Source organism: Vanessa tameamea, chromosome 16, assembly GCF_037043105.1.
Source record: "Vanessa tameamea isolate UH-Manoa-2023 chromosome 16, ilVanTame1 primary haplotype, whole genome shotgun sequence".
NCBI classification, from domain to species: domain Eukaryota; kingdom Metazoa; phylum Arthropoda; class Insecta; order Lepidoptera; family Nymphalidae; genus Vanessa; species Vanessa tameamea.
The window spans coordinates 138,122-155,412 of NC_087324.1; the positions used below are offsets into that span (position 1 = coordinate 138,122).

At 33.9% G+C, this 17,291-nt stretch overlaps 1 protein-coding gene across 1 annotated transcript in view; it reads left to right on the forward strand.

Moving 5' to 3' along the window:
- Nucleotides 1-15,098, forward strand: part of LOC113403563 (proteasome subunit alpha type-6-like) — a 30,874-nt gene extending 15,776 nt beyond the window's left edge. The window contains exon 6 of the mRNA XM_064217260.1: nucleotides 15,087-15,098. The gene's annotated coding sequence lies outside the window, so the exon portion shown is untranslated. The remainder of the gene's footprint in view (nucleotides 1-15,086) is intronic.
- Nucleotides 15,099-17,291: the final 2,193 nt, after the last annotated feature.

Consider the following 17,291-nt stretch of genomic DNA (forward strand, 5'->3'; position numbering starts at 1 on the left):
TGCGAGGGTGCGGTCCTAACGGGCGAGTACTGCTTGGAAATTAAACTATAGATTGGAATATTTTATTTGTGTACTCCTTTGTTTTTGTAAAAAGAAATAACGTTTATTATTAGATTGTTAACAACAGGTAATAAAAACGTGTAAGACCCTTTTTTTAAATTGATTAATTGGTGATTCTGATTAAAATAATAAGTGGAGGAAGTAAAAATATTTTTAAGTCATACACACGAAATAATTCTAAAAGTTTAACACATACGATACAGTCTAATACACATCCGCTAATACTATTTTCCCCTTTTCCTTTGCTAGTCGTATAATTATTGAATAGATTATTTTGTTGACGCTCCTCTGCTTAAGAAATTTCATACAAAGTTCCACTGCGTTCCTATAGTGCGCGGATTATATTAAAAACATTCTGCGTGGCTTTAGTTCTTCGACTGAGTCTAACTACTATCAGACAATTACTTCTACATAATTTAAGTTTTAAATCTTTGTTTATTAATAGCTATCTGTCACGGCCTAATAAGGGTCCACAAACATAAAAATAAAAATTATTGATTTTGTTATGGAGGATTTGAAATTCTCTGCTGTTCTCTACTATAATATGTATGCGTTATAATATACATAAAACCGAACGAGATGGAATTTCAAAGACGGGACTTTCAGTAATGAAGAGAAATCCCATGAAGTAGATACATATAAACCCTCCCTTGAATCACGGTTCATTGATTAAAACCGCGTTGAAATCCGTCGCTTAGTTTGAAAGATCTACGTGTACACACGACGGGAAGCGACTATGTTTTATACGATCTAGAGATTCTAGTAAATACACATTTATTTACTATTACGTAACCTATCCTTCTGACCCTTTGTTTGACAGATATATTTCAGTTATGTCTTTGGCCTGACTATTTGAAATGATTTTATATTTTATTTTTGTTTGAAATTGTTTATTCATTTTATCAAAATTTTTATTCTGAGCATTCGGCTTTGTAGACTTGCCTGTGCGCTGGCTTGACTTGTCTGGTCCCTGACAAATTCTTCATGGTATTTATTATTAAGACATTTAAAATTGTAAATATTAAAAATGACTTATTACAATTACTGTAATCGTTTGATGTGTAGGTACTCTTACAGAAAGGGAAAAAGGCGGTTAGATTATTATAATCTTAAGAATACTATTATAAATTATACTCTATACAAATGATTAATCTGTGTCTGTTTAAGTAACTCAAACCTTTTAAGTTCAAACAGCTGAGTGCGAGTTAGCAAAGCAACCATTTTTATTTCTGTTTGTCTGTCTGTTTGAATTGAACAATCGAATCTTTCTCTTTTTAAAATAATGTCTATTTTCAAGTTACCAAAAATTTTTTTTTTGTGTGGCCGTTTGTTGTCTTTTCACGGTTAACACATTGAATCGATTTTACTTAAATTACGAGTTACCTACGGAGCAAGCTTGAATTAATAAAAAAAAATAATTGTACATCTACTCGTAGGTATACCTAATACATAAAGGACTATAGGAAAATAGTAATCATAAAACATTGAAATGGCAGATTTGAAGGATTTTCGCAATAAACTGAATTCCGCGGGTTCAGCTGGTATAGTTAATGATGATATATATACTTATGTTTAATATGGTTAAGGTTTGTTTAGGAAATGTTTTGTTATTTTTATTTTATTATATAGGGATGTGGACGAGCAAATAGTGAATAATGGTTGGTAGTCACCACTCCCAACCGACCATTGACCATTCCTCACATCGCCAATGCGCCATCAGCCTTGGTAACTGAGATGTGATGTCCCTTGTGAGGCACGACTTGTGCCTGTAGTTACACTGATTCATTTCCATTCAAACAGGAATATAACTATACTAAGGTTTGTCAGTTTATCGAACATAAAACTATTAAACCGATTTAGATGAAACTTTTTGCTTAAAAGCTTACGATAAGACATCAGTTAGGTACCTACACGTAAACGACTCGCTGCCTTGGAAACCACAACCGAAATTGACTAAGCAATTGACCAAGTGGTAAATATCCTGAGGGATGAATGCGTCGTAGAGGCAGACCCACCGGCTACTACAGCATTAAACTTTATACAAAGTTTGAGAACTTCGGTTCAAGTACAAGTAATCCTTAACTAGACTTACAATGTGATAAAAATTAAATTATCTTCTGCTCTTATATAAGTATTATATATTATACAGGGTTATTTGAAAAAATATAAATAGCCGCCTTGATACTGACTGTAGAGTTCAAATGTTCAATTTTGAATAATTTTGAAAAAAATGAAAATATCAAAAAAAGTTTTTTTTGCCCATACCGCATAACAGAGCAGCTGATAGAGTTTGTATGGAGAAGTGAAATTTAATAAAATTATTTAATTAAATTTAATGTTTACCACATTGTAAGTTAAGGCTTACTTAATTCTACTAAAATAAACGACCATGATTCATTAATTTAAGTCAAAATAGCGTAAGTAGGTATTTTATTTTACTTTTTTATACACCGAATGTTCGGCATTTCAACCGAATTTCTGCCGAATGTCAAAGTTGAACTGGATGTATAATACATTTCGGTCCATCCCAAAAACAAAGGTACATATTAAGTCTTTGTAAGATTACAAACAAGATTTTTTTCACTGTTAAGTCTTATTAAGTACCTACTGTTTACAAATTATACTTTTTACTCATAGAATAGTAATATTAAAAAAACAATCAAATAACACATAAACCAATCAAGTGTCCACAAATATCTGATACAAAATACAATTAGACAAAGTTTAAATCAGAATTTAAAGAATTAATAAAAGCGATTAAAAATTAAAATAAAAAAATGGTTACATACCTAAGTAAAACGAGTACGTATTGTTTTTGTTGTATCGTTTCAGTCAAATGTATATTTCTATTCCTTTAATTTAGCAAATTGTATTGGTATAATTTTTCAAAATACAATTCATAAACGTGTGATCCCTATACCTAAGAAATACCTAAGAAGATTTTATTAAAGTAATATTACTAAAACAGATAACGAAATTTGAAATGTAGTAACTTATACTTAGTCTTATTTTGCTGTACAAGAGTTACGTACAATAAAAATGATTTAAAAATAAATAATAAGTATATCATTGTTGACACAAACTTGAGATAAAAAAGTCCCGCTAAGTTTCTTTCGCCGGTTCTTGTTAGGTCTGAGGTGGTCTTTCCGTACCGGTGGCAGAATTTTGATAATCATTCAATTATTTTTGCGATCATTTCATCACTAATTCCAAAGATGTGCAGTTAGCTAAGGAGTCATTAGTTTTATAATATTTTTAACAACAACAATGCTCTTCAATGATTCCTTTAAATTTTGCAATAGAATATTCTTTAAAGTTGAACAATCCTATTGTAAAAACGTATACTTAGGTACATTGTCCCGTAAAAGAGTTACTAATACTATGTAGGCGGGTAATTGAAGTAACAAGTTTACGCTTGTTCCTAGTATTAATACTTAGTATGCACGTCACAATTTCTGAAAAAAATGTTTATGTTGCGTTAGCTAAAATTTACATCTAAACGAATCCTTTGGGCCCAGGTTATAGATTGTACGAATAGCCCTCGTCTGCAATAATAAAATGGCGGTGATATCGGCTGCACTACCTCAAAGTAGAATTCCATAACAAATTGTTTATATGTAGGTACTACACCTACTGTGGAAATAACTGAAATACACTAAGCCAGCATTATCAACATCAGTGTAATTTGTTTTGCCGCGATGGCTGCACAGTTGAGGCTAGACGCCAATCTCAATATGGGGGCTTCATTGGAGCTTAGAATCTCTAGTACCTATTAGCAAGAAGTTCTGGTGTATCTAGAATCTGGCGTATCTTCTAATGCTTCCCCATTTAAAAGTAAGAAAAAGTAAAAGGAAAAGTAGTTCGTTGGTATCTACAAAACTCGTGATATAAGTATTTAAAAGAAAAATAAAATTTAAATTCCTTAATATGAAATAAATCATTTCCACGTCACCTTGTAGGTACAGATATTTATTTTCATGAAACTGCATTGATGAATGTTAAAAGGTAAAACGGTACAGAATGCAACAGATCGTCGTGTCATAGCTCGCTCCGTCGCCCACTCCACACGTAGATATTTCCCCGCTGACGTCGCACCACGTATAGTCAGCTCGGCGCGCTCTACGCAGGATTGACACCCGCCAGGCCAATAAATACTTATTATAATACAATTTATACATATTTACATTATACAAGCTATATGTGTCGTATAAATGTGGTATAAGTTTGATATTTTATTGCGAACGAGTGTGTGAATTTGTATGATCGGTCGGCGGGGTTTTATAAATTGTTAAATTTATCCAACCAATCAAATGTTATACTATACCGTGTTTTACCGCCAAGTAGCAATATTTATTTATTTGATAGAACTGAATGATATTCAGTATGGATTTGCGAGAAAATGGCGTTTAAAACGTTGACGAAACTTTTATTGGAGTTTAGAAAGTAAAATTAAAGTGGAAATAAGTGGTTTAGTGCAATAGTGTTGTACTTATTATAAATAAAGATATATTAATGATATCCTCTCAGTAGTGCACAATATAGCTGAGTTATTAGCAAATCGCATGAAATACGCAAATCTAAGGTTTGTTTATCATTTCCCTACTTCCATTGGAATAGGCTATACGGAAATTAAATTAAACAGACTATTACTATTCTGCAAGACTACAATTCGTATCTAGCTCGTGTGATGTTAAAAACCGATTTGCCGTGATAAGCTCAAATCAAATCAAATCAAAAATCTTTATTCAATATAGAAGTGTTTACACTTGCTTATTGATTGTCAAAAATCTACCACCGGTTCGGAATTTAGCACCTCGGACCTGAGAAGAACCGGCGAAAGAAACTCAGCGGGATATTTTTTTTTTTTTCCATTTTGCATGTACAATAATAATTATATTTTAGTTATTTGAAACAGCCTGGAGGCGATCATTTCATTCCCAAAAGCTATTTTGATAAGTTTATATTATACGTATTATAAATATATTATGACTGTTTTAAGTAATAACTTGTGACAACCCTAAGGCACTACCAGTTAGGTATTAGCTACAGATCGCGAGCCCCATGACGCACGTCGCGCCCGCGATGTGAAAAACGGAGGAAAATGTCGCGCTGTCGTGTCGTACAAACTGGGTATTCCTCAAGCGATGAATTTTAACTATTTTATAAGTATTATGCAAGAGATTTCATATTGTTAATATTTTAAAACTACTATTATGCAATTTTCGGTAATAGCAAACAATTAAATTTTTTGGCAACAATTTGTTTTTCTTCAGACAGTCACCAACATTTACACAACATTGTTTATCATCTCATGTTGACTATATGTACCTAATTACGTTTTGTGAGAATTGTGGTCGTGCAGCAGTAAGTTTGAATTATATTTTTGCGAACATTACATAAAATACTTGTACAATAACTTAAAAGTGCAAATTGTTTAAAATTGTGTGACGTATGAGACGTGGCCTTTAATAGAATATATATCAGGGTTAAAATAAATCTTCGCATGTGTGTATTGTATTGCAAAGTAAATAGCGCTGTGGTGGGGTGTGAGGCGGGGCGAGGCAGGGCGCGAGGCACCGCCCACTGCGCGCGCGCCGCTACGACGCGTAGCAGAGCATCCTATCGCCGTCGCCGGTACTCTGGGCCAGTCTGTAGTCCTGATCTGTTTAGTGAACATGAAGTAAGCTAATTGTAACATGATACTCATATTTTCATTACAATGCGACAAACTACTCTCTGTTCAACACCACATGTATTAGAATAATAACATTATTAAATAAAACATAAGCAAAAAAACCAGTGTGACTTTCTATATTTCTTTGAAGCTCTTGAAGTTATAGCAGATAATTGCTGAAAGAACTACGATAGCAGGCGGAAAATGTAAGGGCTTTACTAAATTTCTAAAAAAATGTTAATCATTCATTTTGATTGAGAATAATAAGTAAAAAAAGTTCACAACAACAAATGTCATAACTACAGCGCACCTACGCGTAATTATCAAGATAAAAAAATAATCTTAATTTGAACATGTAATATTTTATTCATGTTGGAACTAAGTGCAACTCATAACATGTGGTGGGTTAACACCTAACACCATATGCAGTTGGGTGGTTCTTGTTGCAACTTGATTTTAAGCTAACTGGTTCAAAATAAATTTGCAGGATTTGGCCCACTACACTAATACAAAGCGTATGATCGTATAAGTTTTATTGTTTCTGTTAGCGTCATTACCTACCGTATAAGTTGATGGTTCCTGACAGGCTCGGATCCCAGCACACATGTTTACGAAGCTGACTCAATCGCGCATTGACCTCGTCTAGTCATACACCCGACGTAAGACTGTACCTACATTCGCGCTGTCCTCGTCGTGAGTTCGCTTAACACATCACAAGTTACATTGCACTAATATCAACAGCATACTTCCGTCAAACACAGCACTGTACTGACGCCTATAGTGCCCTGCTAATAATTGGTAACGGTCGGAAGGACGTTTTATCAGCATCACAGAAATGAAATACCTACTAAACATTTAAGTAATTGAGGTTACTACCCAAAATTAATAAGAAAATTATACCAATTACTATATTAAAAAAAAATCTTACATATAATTTTCATACTCGTAATTATTCAATGATAAAATAATCAAGGTAACAAGGGAGGGTAAGAGGGTAAGGTGGGGCGCGCAGGGTCGGCGCGCGGCCGCCCTTGAACCGCGTCTGACTCGTGAGCAATAGAAACATCAATCTCCTGAAATTGTAATGAGCCCATTATACAATCCCTGACAACAAATAAGTAGTACGATCTACATCTAATACATTCGTACGAACGAAAATACCAAAAGCGAGACGGTACGATTTACAGGTTTTAAATCACTCGGCTTTGTTTTGAGAAAATCTAAATAATTTAAAATAACATAAAAAATAGTAAGGTTACTTAATTGTTGTATTAGGCGTGGGTTAGAGAGCCCACCGCTGCGAAGTTTTGTGTTCGCGTTGTAAAAAACAAAGTGATAGTATAGATAGAGTTCAAAAGAGATTTTTAGGCATCTGCCATCCCGGCGGAGACTTATTAAAGATTTTATGTTATTTTTTATCTTTGATTTTAAGTTATCTATGAAAAAAATCTGAGGTATTGTGAGATACAATCACTCTAAAATTGAGTCACAATTTCATTGGAATTATCGTAGGTAGATATATTAGTGAAATTGTATATTAACGTAGCACAGTGTACATCTCGATACGATTCCCGCTTTGGCACGCAAGCGTGCATTTCCCGGGACTATGATCTTTTTCTCACTAAATTCTGATATTAGCCATGTTTGGGGTAAGAGATTTTTTTAATTAATATCATTTTTTTTTTGTATATATGGACAGATAAATTGTTTATAAAAATTGTCTGTATGTTGTGTTGTAGTTAATGTATTTTCTTCCGATAAGTAAGTTAATAGATAAGGTTACATTGCGATTATTTTAATATTTCATGTATTTCTTTCCGCTTTTACGTAATGATGTTAGAAGATCCTAAATAAGTAAATCAATACCACTACAGTTTCGATGCGACATATACATATGTATGTCCGTAATGGCAAGGCATGGCTTTTATGTTTTTTGATTGAAGAGTCTTTCTTTTGATTTGATGCTAAAACCTAGGCGATGCGCGACACGGTATTTATAGCAGTACTGAGTACTAAGTATATGTCCGAGTCTACAAGTACTTAATATTATGGTGTGGCTAGTGGATTTAATAAACCATCTCTAACCACACGAATGGCGAGAATTTTTCATGTTTTTTTTATCTTAAACTATTTGCACAAAAATCTCGAAAGATATTCCAAATTACAAATTATTAGCTGTCGTTTAAATAATTTAATTAACATGAAATACATTACTAAATATTGTCGTTTATATTTTCCAGTTTCATGTGCCGTAGTTCCGTTAGATATATTAATAAACACTAGACATCATTTAGTCCTATTGATTTTTTTAATTGAACCTTTAAGCATAAATTAATTTAATACTCAAAAAATAAATCCATGAGTCACGGCACCGATTGAGTCACTAAGGCCAATATTTCAGGGTAGCTCTTAGACTTAGTACGAAATGACGCGGAGCCGCCTCCGCGCCGGCGACCGCACACCGCGAGATACCTTACAGCATCTCCATTTAACGACGTTAAAATGATGATTACTCATTTTTCTTCCTATTAACTGTATTGTGTCGCTCCTACATATAAATCATTGATACTTTGGTGTTGCGATTACAAGTGCTAAGCGGTAGGTTTGTATCGCGTGTTTGCAAATGTCTCAAGTTCGACAAGGTTGCTTTCCTCACGTTTCGGTATAACATGGACGTAAATAGAAGTGTATTATATAAGTAAATAATATTTAAATGAAGTCTTTGAAACGAAGCTTTTAATGGTCTAAGTTTAAAATTTTCATATATTAGCGACTCTACCTGCCAGCCTAATCGGTAGTCTTGTAAAGTTTATTTCTAAATAATTTACTTCAATTAAAAATTCGACAAAATGTGTTAAATAATATATTATTATAAAATAGTAAATGGTCATTGAAAGAAAATGAGTTAATTTGTATAACAACAATATTTTTAATTTTAAATTGAAATTTAATTTGGAAATTTGTATTAGATAACAGAGATCTAGGAATTGTTTTCTGCAGAAAATATTTATGAATAAATCGACTGGAGCTAAATTTTTCGAATGAGTGTATGGAAGGGTAATAAAAAACATTTGTAAAATTTAAAGCTTTTACCTTATATTCAATATGAACAGTAGACAATAAATAATTACCTAAACTAGGAATGTACAGTCTATCACTCGGGCTCCCGCCTCAGAGTCTGCGCCCACGACGCCGCTAGGCCGCCGCCGGCTCACAACCATTTTAATAAATAAATAAATAACGGCAGTCATGCGCTCACATAACAATAAATTAAGTGTCACTTTTTGAGAGCTTAGGAACTAAAACTAGGATTGTTGATCTGTGCCGCGTCACGTCGGCCCGTCGGGCACCCGCGGCGCGCGCGTGCTCTGCTCGATCATGCAGCTGCAGCCCACCGACACCTCGTACGTGGTCGTCGTCTTGCTGCTCTTGTAGTACACTAGCACCGTGTCACGCATCTCAACGCACTCCATCTGGTGGTTGGCATGCGTGTGCTGGCAGCACTCGTGGCGCGGGATGTGCTGTTTCTCGCACCAGTGGTTCGGCTCCTGGGCGCACTTCATCATCTTTATCCGTCGCGGCACTCGGTCCGGGTTCTCGTCCACTTCCACTCGGATGGGGCACACGGTCTTGTTGATCGCCTCCGACAGGTCCACGCTGCGGATGTGTGTCGGCTTGGCGAGGGTGAGTGTCGCCGCGAAGGTAGCGACGACAGCGATGAGTATGATTTTTTCGGCTGACATCTCGTCTCAGTTTCTGGCTGCGTGCGCTCACGATAAGATTTAGGTTGCGAATAGCAGGTGTGTTCGGTACAAGCTGTATTTAACTGGAGGCATCCTTTCCGTGCGAGTGGCGAGGTGGCGGCGGTGGCGGCGGCCGCGGCGACGGGCGCTCGCGCTCAGACGCGTGCCGGCCGTCGCGCGGGAACATGCCGCGCGTAGCGTCAGTCGTCTCGGCGCTCTATCGAACCGAGAGTGTTCGATACGTACGAGTCGAAAGCTTCAGTGCAGTGCGATGTTTATATATATTTGTGATATTATTACTGAGTTATCGGATTACGATTAGTGTATAGTTGTGCGTGATTAAGTAAATAATCCACTGAGGGACTTTAACAATTAGGTTAAACTTTATTTTAATTTAAGTTAAGCTCGACGTCTATTAAACTTGACTTAAAGGTTTGTTTTATAGTTTTATATTAAAATTAAGTATTTTAAATATAAAAATGTTAAATAATTATTATTATAATTAGGCTTATAGTCATTAAGTAGTAAATGATTTGTTGTGCCAAATATATAGTTCAGCCAATGGTGGTTGTGCGATAAGTGACAGGCCGGCGATTGGCTGGCAGGCCGCCAGTGCGCGTCCGTCACACGCTCCGCGCCGGTGCACGGTGTGCTTGTCAATGTTGTTGTATCAACTTGGTTGAGATTTCATAGAATAAGTGTAAGGTGTCGTAGCGCGCTTAAGTTTGTTAGTTGCGGAAAATCGCAACCCGCTCTATGTATGTTACGTCTAGGTGATTGCGAGTGTGTGCGCGCTTCTATACGAACATGTTATTATATTTAAAAGCTCGTACAGGATTTGAGAATAATCACGATTCACGGTAGATAACGTGTGACCTAGTTTTTAATTATAAAATATTTCTACGAAAACACTTGTACATCGGTCGATTCAGTCGAATAATCAGCCGAAAATATGCAGAAATAAAATATGAAAAGGAAGTATTTACGATTAGTTATAAGTTATAATTCGAAAAGTACTAAAACACGCTTTTATCAGCATAAAGTAAACTATGTAAGCGGCAGTCGCTAAATTATCACAAACTAAGTATATAGATATTCTAGAAGACTGTGGAGAGTTCCAATATCGATCTGGCTTTGGGTAATTTAGGTACCCTACTGTCTAACTAAAAACACTCACATAGCTTCAGATCGATACGACAATAAGAAGTAGGTTAAAGTGGACTTCCTCGAACTATTTACAATTATTTTGTTAGTCACTCGTACAAACGAAGGTTATGACAATAATCAATCACCTCCAGCATCAAAAGTGTGCTAAATATCATCTCAGTCGGTCGAGTAGAAATGGTTTAAAATGAATTCGCAAAATTTAACCCACGTTTTAAAATAGATTCTTTAATCGGATTATGATGTAGAAAATACTCTTGTACCTACTGCTTGGCGGCTGCGCCCGGAGCGACAGCTGTTCGTTGTACGTAATGTGCGTATCGTTTCAAACGGCAATAAAACTGTCATAAAGATTACTAATGACGGGGTATTTAAATACTTACACATTATTAGTCGTTTAAGTAAATTTTCTTTTCAAAGATTCCTTTAGTAAAAATTAAGAAGTAGTTTAGTAAAAACCTTCAAGAATATTTTTTTACAAAGGACCGTTAATTAGTCTCACAACCATATGCGGTTCCATTTCGAACGAGAGTAAACTTGTGACGGTTCAGAGTACTCGACTAATTATCACCGGCGAATAGAACAAATTGTGCGCAATAAATATAAATAAAACCGTGCGTCGCGGCGCCGGCGACAATCACTTGAACACATGTCGGCGGGCGCAATATTCGGCTGGTGACACGAAGGTATTCGAAGATAATCCATTGTTACGGATTATGGCGACGTGGTGTGAACATGTGAGCAAATACATACAGACACGTAGTCGCGCACACGCACATACACGTAGATGTGAGATGTATATGTGGTGATAATATTATACAAATATCGTTCGATTTTGGTTCGCTAATTGCTTCAATAAACACGTGCGCCGCCATATTTTATAAAATAAACATATTCAGCAATAATCACAAATTTTTTACGTTACTTTGATTGGTTGGCATATTAGCCTGCACTACTGTACTGATTATGTGTTCATCCGTTTGCTATCATATTAATTATTCAGTAGGTACATCAACATAAATAGTGATTAATTAAAGTTACTATGCCTGTTTATTTATATGTTAGTTTTTAGGGTACCTATGTGTACCAAATATGCTCATTGTTTATTAGTGGAGAATGACACAAAAAACATTAAAATTAGTAAGATGAATTGTTGCATCCACGCATGGTCACTGACAGGTCGTATGACGTCACGGAGTCTAGGGAAAAGGGTGTGGAGGGTAAGAAAAGCGTACCCTCGACCGAGCGAAAACAAATTTATAAGTAAAAAGTGTAATTAATTAAAATTAGATCGATACCCCAAAGAGCAGGCGAAGGCAGGCAGCAAAAGGCAACACGACACGTGCAGTGCGTGTACGCACCGATCTCGTTTCGCAGCGCGATATCACATTGGAAGTCAGTCACCCCGTCGCTCGCGACGGCCGCTGTAAATATAAATAAAAGCAAACGTAACAGCCGATAGGATACTTGTACACAATATCTAAACTCAACTCATGACATTTCTCTATATTTCCGTCTCTCTCTAAAGCGTTAACGTTTAACGAACAATCCACATTCACAGATTATACTATGTTTTGTCAGTTATAAAAGCGTATCATTAGTAATAATTATTTACTGAAGGATTAATATGTAACATATTAGAGCGATTCCTAATTTATATTCTTTAAGAACTAGATATGACGTGGCTCAGCAGTAAAAACGATGTGCACACGGTTATTGTTATCATTTATTATGAAACGAGACGAATAAATTAGTAAGACTTAGCTATTGTGAGAAGTATTGTCTTATAAACCGTAACAAAAACGTTTACAAACGTATACAAATAATTACTGTTTGGAAGTAGAATAGCTATACTGCAACACGAACGCGAAGCACGCGTCCACGAGACGAGACACATCAAACCGCATGCGGGTATCGCCAGCCGCTGACCTCTCACGACTCGACCTTGGGTAATATTTGGAATACTGGTTTAACAGATTAAATGGAATTAGTACGAGTACTCGCTCGGTAGCAGCCCGCGATAACAAAATAAACGAGCTCGCTCGACTTAGCCGAGATTTTGTAAACTGTATTTGTTATGTTTACTAAGATAAACAATAAAAAATAAAATACTTTGCAGTTTTCCGATTTAAACAAAACTACATCATATGGATGTTAAAACCTACGAAATCTGAAATAAACAGAATAATAACAGTGTTAGATATCGAACTTAGTCAATATTTATTGTATTTTTTATTAAGCGACTCGACTACTTCTACGACGAAATTTAACAAATATTTTATCGAATTCCTCTTTACAGATTAAGTATCGATAAAATGAATATAAAATAAAGCGCCTCAAAAGCATTCGTGACCGGTATAAGTAAACAAATTGTATTTACAATAACGGTACAGGTGTCTTACTGCTTTACACACAATTACAGCCATTAATCCGATATTACAGTATCACTCGATAGGTATCGAAGACGCGTGCTCGGCTACGTGTCTCTCGGGAATGCTAAGTGCGACTAGCGTGTGAACTAATTATAAATAGTTGTTCGTAATAACTTATTGATGATCGGGTGCTTTACCCGACGGGAGATTTATGCAACTAGGACGCTTATAATAAATACTTGTAAACTTGTAAAAGTTCAGGACAATGTTTTTTCCTTGCGATTTTAGTTTGTGGTAGTGGTGTGTGTGGGTACCACCATTTCATCATATGTTCTAATGGCAAGCAGCAATGCTTTGTATTATTGTGGTCCGATTTGAAGGGTTAGTGAGCCAGTAACAGTACAGGCACTAGAGTCAGAACAACTTAGTTTCCAAGTTTGGTGGCGCATTGGAGATGTAATGAATGGTTAATTTTTTTACGACGGATCAGGTGGGCCCTTTGTCCGTCCGACTAGCTATATCATAAAAAAAGTTTTTCTTATTAAGGAAATAAGCTGATGCCCCCGGCTTCAATCATAGCCAAATTTCTTAAAATACAAATTTCAACGAAGTCATTTAATATCTGAACTATTTAATTGACAAGAATATCATATAACTGTAAATAAAGTTACATATATATAATAAATTAAAATACTGATGAGGTTGACCTCGTCTTTATGTTCCCTCTAATCTTAGAAACAATCTATTCATTCTCTTTTTAATAGTTTCACGTAGTAACCTTGCGTACATAATTTACAACTATTTAGCATTTTTAATAATTAAGCAAATCTTACATTAAAAAAATAGATTTGGTTAATATTAGTTTTCGCAAACTTCAATTACGGTGAATGCAAGTGCTAATTTAGAACCTATGTTTTGACCGTGAACTGAAACTGAAAATTGTAACTGTTGTAATTAATTATAAAACACCATCATTTTCGTCCTTCTAACCGTACCAATTTAGGGGATGTGAACGTTACTTTAAATGACGTTCTCTTAAACAGCGTAATTGGAAGGCCTACTTCAAACTCCTATTTGTTTTATATTGATACATGATTAGTTCAGTAAGAGTTATTTTATATTAAATAAGAGGAAATATAATCGTGACGTATGACAAGAAGTTGCAGAGAATCACAGTCTTGATTGCACCCTTTTCTACGGATAAATACTTTCATAATCTAAATAATTTTACACCATAATATCTGGTTTGTTACTGAGTGCTACTTCTGTACTTTATATCTTTATATTTTGTAAAATTAAATTATATTAATAATTAAGGAATTATGTTTTAAGTGAGTTTAGAATTTCGTTTAAATTTGTTGTATAAAGAACAATATATTTTTATTTAAGTATAAGAGTCTATTAAATAGTTAATTGTAAAAAAAATGCTGTCATTTCTCTTTATTTATAAGTTTTAAAATGATTGTAATCAAACATCTTTATTCATTGATATGGAACCGATTGTAACGAAACAAATATATTTTAAGTGAATATTAAAGGAATACATCTGTAAATATTAGTATTACTTATCGGTTTAAGTTTTGTCACTTCAAGAATCTAGATATGAATATTTTATGTGACACTTTATACGTATATGATCAACTATTCATATAGTAGAGGATATCCTCCTACTAGTTATACTATGTCGATTTGGCAAATTATTCATATATGTTTGAAATTTGTATGTATGTATGTATTTGCATAGCTTGGTTAAATTGACGAATCATTCGGAGTAATTAAAGGCGCTAAGTGATAATGAAAACTTAATTGACATTATTGTCATGTATTTTAATGTTTGTCAAAATATTTAATGTTGTAGACCATGTTTAAATTATACCGAAATAAGAGGGATGACATCTTACCCTGCCCCTCTCAACCCAATTAGTGTGTCTGACTCTTCATTACGAAACAAAAACGTTCTCCACATTTGAAGTCGCTTCTGTGTCTTATGTTGAAAGTCAGCCAGTCAGAACATTGTCACACGAATTCGTTAAATAAATACATATAATGAAATATAATAACAACTATGTCCGTGGCATCCGCGCCATTATATAAGGTGTCACGAGGAGAATTTAGCTGAGATATAAAAACTATCATAATATTTACATGGTTCATTTGGATATTGGTGTTTTATTTTGTTAATATGCTATAATTAGGTACTTAAGTCATTTCCTGTATATGTTATTTACAGCATTGGTTTCTCCAAAAAATTTAAAAATTTTTGTACAAATATTTAAATTACTGCATAACATAAGTACAATGTAATTAAGGCGTTCGTTTAAGAATATATATGTTATATGTTAAGAATGGCATCAGATTAAATAAAGACATTATAATTTATTTTCGTTTGGTTTTAATTTAAACCTCGTTAGTTGTTTTATATCGTCGTTAGTGGTCGAATTAATTACCTACAATTTAATTGATCCTGATAAAGGACAGGATAACGCGCAGGCAACGCCACTCATCACTAACTGGCTGTAATAGGTCAATAAATAACTAAATACATATACATATATATACATAATGTGATTTGAATAAGTCGCATTATTCATTTAGAATATAACTTCGCTCTTGTGTTAGAATGAGTACTAAGTACATAAAGCTTTAGTATCACACATTCGTTGTTTGTAAACCCTTACGGTCATTTTAAATAGTTAAATAGAATACAATAAACTTAAATGGTTTTTGTTTAAATATTTATAAAGATAGTAAAGAATAAAAAAATAATAATATTTCCTAAAAATATAATCAAAAGTTTGATTCAATTAAATGTCCAGACTAAGTGACTACGTACTTTCAGAACGAAACTATATCTCTGTACGTAAAGTTTCAATTATAAATTGATACATTAAATTTATCCCTTGAATGGTCCCATGTTTTAATATATGACAAATACTGTTAGGGGAAGTATGTTCTATAGATGGTTACAGTTGCTTGGCAGAAAATACTTGGAGCAACGAGATTTAGAAGGAGTCCAGGCATGGTAGCGGTGACAAAAATTGCTTATGCGATGTAAGTTGTGATAAGATAAATAAATTTATAAAAAAAAGAAGTATTTTTTACTAATAATTGGTTGTCTATTACCAGTGTAATCCATTAAATCGGTAGTTGTCAGTAATTTTGTATTTCATGAAATATATAATGGGGACCACTTATAATGTAAGGTACTAAGAACTCAATTGAGGAGAGTATTTGCAACTTTTTTGACTACGCTGCTCTGTGTGGATTGTTAGATAAAAAATAAAGGTATCATAAATAAATATTAATTTTAAATGAATTTAAAAATATATTTAATTAAATTATTATATAATATTAAATTAAAGTTTAGTGATTGGGCTATTGGTGTATATAAAAGCAGAAATTAAATTGATATAGCAGTAGAAATATAATACCTACTTGTAGAATATGATTAATTGAAACACAAAATTAAAACACAGCGTTTACGCTACCTTTATAAACGATTAACTTTATGAATTATTGATAATTGTTTCGAGTCTACATGGATTTTTTCACATTTTTTGATAAAAAACTTAATAGACTAAGATCACCTAATGGTGCAGCTAAATTGTTAACTGATAATGTTTCCGAATGTAGAACGTGGTATTGATTTCATATATTCAAGAGATATCGTAGAATTATTCAAAACTCTTAATATTACAATAGACGTATTGGGTATTTCGGTAAATATTCATTAAGAATGCAAATTGTTTGACACACGATTACCTATACACTTAGTTGATAAAAGAGCTTTGCCTATTATAGATATTTAGAGCCGATAGGTATGTATAAAGTTATTTGTATTTAATTAATATAATTCTGTTATTTCCTTTGCTTATTATTTAATGGTTTATATTGAAAAGGAAACTTCTGAGTTTCCCGATAGAATCTACGAATTCCAAATTTTATTACTTCTGTAATTGAAAGCTGTAACAAAGGTATTTTTCTATTATTCTAGATCAGTTCGAATGCAAAAAACCAGAAAAATAAGAGTTCAGCGTATATACGCTGTCGTTTAAGGCTTAAAAAACTCAATGAACCGCTTAGATTTTTTTCTTATTAGCTTCAGATTTGAATGTTAACCTTTTTAAATTTCACTATTTTTATGCCCTTATATGTTCATTAAAAATTTAATAAAATCAAAAACTTATGGATAAAAGTGACGCCATCGTCGACAGAAAAATAAAAGTGATTTTTGAAAGAAAATATCATGAGGATATCTGAACACATGTGTAATGAGTA